The following is a 3,154-nucleotide window of genomic DNA, read 5'->3' on the forward strand; positions in this document are numbered from 1 at the left end:
CTCTCCTCTTGTTCAACCTCAACAGCTGGCCTCTTTCCTTTGGCCCTTGCTCTCCTCATAAACTCATTGAGTGTTGGCTCCCTTTCCTCCTCTGATTCAGTTCTCTCAGGATCTTCCTCAACAGCTGGGTTTCTGGAACTCGCACGCTGGCTCGGTCGATCACTCGGACGGCCACTCGGTCGAGTAGATGCTCGAGTGGGACGTCGAGTGGACCTTCCAGCATCCTCTCTTGATTCTAAATCAACATCATGACGACCCTTAGAGATTGCAGCTGCTTGCTTGGACTTCTTAGTGATCTTGGAAGACATTTTTGAACAAAAACTGAGAGGAATAAACTCAAAGCTTAAAGTTAATAGGTTAGTGACCCAAAAACTAGAAAGAACTAAGCTTTGGGCAAAAGATGAACTTGAGAGAGACTTTAAAGCTTGAATTTAGATATTTTGAGCAAATGAGAGAGTGTGAGAGGTGTGATCTCGTGCTAGGAGTATATAAAGAAGCTAAGGGGACAAGGAGACAAGGGTGGAGCGTCCATACCATTCAAATTTGAAATGGGAATCTTTGACCTGCTTTTTGGCTACCACTCGACCCCACACTCGACCAGCACGTGGTCGAGCTCCTTGACCAATTTAAAGTTTCAAAATTTTTCTTCCTTTTCGCCCTCCACTCGATCGTTCTAGAAGCTTTGGAAACCAAATGGGCCTTAATCCTTACCCAGCTCGATCGAGTACTTCTCGTGGCCTGGTCGAGTGGGCTTGCGAACCTCTTGCCCAAGTCCAAATCTCTTCTTACCCAACTACATTCTTAATAAAAAAGCCTGTCCAACAAAAACATAAAAGAAAACACATAAAAACTACTAACAAATTAAACCATATTTACAAAGGATACCTTAGGGACTTCCTCCCTAGTGAGCTTGTTTAAAGTCACTAAGCTTGACTTTGATTTCCTTCTTAGACTCGATCTAGATACCAAGGAGGTGATGAAATCCTCCCTGGAACCTCTTGGTCACTGTGAAGTTGATCCTTGATCACCTCACCCTTAGCACACAAACCATATTTCTTCTTGATTTTGAGCCTTGGTCTTGCTTTCCTCAAAGACCTCTTGTTCAGCTTTACTTGAAGATCCTCAACCATACTGGTCAACTCTTGAACTGACCTCTTAAGCTTTTCCACAGAATCCTCTTGAAGTGAGAGCTCAGCTTTTGGAGTTGCCTTATCACTTAACCCTTCTTGACCACCTTTGTCCTTGATAGTAAAAGGCTGGTCATCAATGGTGGGAAGGTTGGTTGGATTGTAGATATTGAACTTCATAACTACATCTTCAGCAATGTTCAAGGTCACAAGACCTTCCTTGACATCAATAACTGCTCCAACAGTAGCTAAGAATGGCCTCCCTAGTAAGATTGGATCTTCAGGCTCCTTGTCCATCTCTATCACCACAAAGTCAGTGTGGATCCTTGCTCTTCCTATCTTGATTGGGACATTCTCTAACCTCTCAACTACCTCTCTATTTGTCCCATCAGCTAGGCACACATGGAGTTTAGTAGATTTGAAGTCAGTTCTCCCAAGCTTTTGAGCTATGGAATATGGCATGACACTTGTTGAAGCTCCCAAATCACAAAGGCATTGATTGTAGTGGAGGTAACTGATTGTGCAAGGCAAGTAGAATGGCCCTGGATCCTTAAGCTTTATTGGAATGATCACTCCTCCAAGGTTCTCAAGATCTTCTCATCTTGAGCTTCAGCCTTCTTCTTTGACAAATCAAGCAAAAAGTCTTTGTAGAGAGGATATGGATCATACTGTTCCAAGGCAGGTCCTCTCTCCTCTTCTTGGTAAGCAATGGTGATCTCTTGTATGGCCAACACTTCCTCAACAACAGATTCTTCAATCACAACCACTTCCTTCAAATCCTTCTCTTCCTCTTGTTGCTTAGCCATCATCTCCTTTCTCTCAATGATTTCCCTAAGCTCCTTAATCTTTTGTGCTTTGAAACGTCCTGGGAATGGAAGAGGAGGCTTGTAGGCAGGAGGAATGTACTTGGCAGGTTTGTCAGCCTCGGACTGTCCAGCTCGATCGACCACTCGAGAACGCACTCGATTGAGTGGCTGCTCGAGTCCATGGTCGAGCTCAGGTGCGAGCTCCAATTGCTTGTTACAAACATCACTTGGGGCTTCAGTAACTAATGAATTCCCCCAAACTTGAACTGCACTGTCCTCAGTGGCTTCTGCCTCATGAACCTGAATGGCTTTGGCTGTGAACTCCCTTGGATTTTGGACAGCTTTTCCAGGGAGTTGGTTGGGTTTTGGAGCTGAAGAAGAGGCTATGTTACTCTCCATGTACTTAACTCTAGAATTCAGACCCTCAAACTTCATATTCAGATCATTGTATTGAGATGTGAGCCTTTGGTTTAGCTCAGCAAACTGTTTGGCTTCCTCTATCTTCCCTTGTGTTTGACAAATCAACAGCTGTTGTACCATGGCTCTAAGGTCTTGTTCTTGGCCTTGGTTAGTCTGAAACCCTGGTGGGGGACACAACTGGGGCTGGAACACCTGTTGCTGTTGTTTGGGGACATAGTTTTGGTGCTGTTGAGGCTATTGAGGAGGGTATACTTGATCTTGTCGGTTGGCCACATTTGTGCTCCTATAGGACAGATTATTGTTCCTAAACCCTCCTTGGTTATAACCCTTGAAACCTCCTTGGTTTTGCATATAGCATAACTCAGCAAACTCATTCTCTCCCTCTTGAACTGGAGGCTCCTCTTCACTAACAAAGTGAATAGACTTTTGCTGACTGAGCAAGATCCTATCAAGCTTTTCATTCACCATTTTCAGATCCTTCTTGTACTTGTCTTCTTGATCAGTTGATGATGACCTTATGGTTCTGTCATAGTCTTCATTGTAGTTCCCATCAGACTGTGCAAGGTTCTCTACTAACTCCCAGCCTTCTTCCACATTCTTATTGAGGAAGTTTCCATTGGAGGCTGTATCAAGAAGCATTCTGAACTTGGGAAGCACTCCTCTATACAATGTGCTCAACAAAGACTCCACACTGAAACCATGATGAGGACACTGAGTTTGGTACCCTTTGAACCTCTCCCAAGCTTCACAAAAGCTTTCATTACTCCTTTGAGCAAATCCAGAGATCTCATTCCTTAGTCT

The 3,154-nt window shown here is 44.0% G+C and overlaps 1 non-coding gene across 1 annotated transcript; it reads left to right on the forward strand.

The window, feature by feature from the left end:
- The first annotated feature begins 3,047 nt into the window (after nt 1-3,047).
- LOC147950134 (small nucleolar RNA R71) lies at nt 3,048-3,154 on the forward strand. Its single transcript, XR_015565737.1, has one exon. It is a non-coding gene; the product is annotated as a small nucleolar RNA R71 (small nucleolar RNA).

This window comes from Camelina sativa, chromosome 1, assembly GCF_030686135.1.
Source record: "Camelina sativa cultivar CO46 ecotype springtype chromosome 1, ASM3068613v1".
Lineage (NCBI taxonomy): Eukaryota > Viridiplantae > Streptophyta > Magnoliopsida > Brassicales > Brassicaceae > Camelina > Camelina sativa.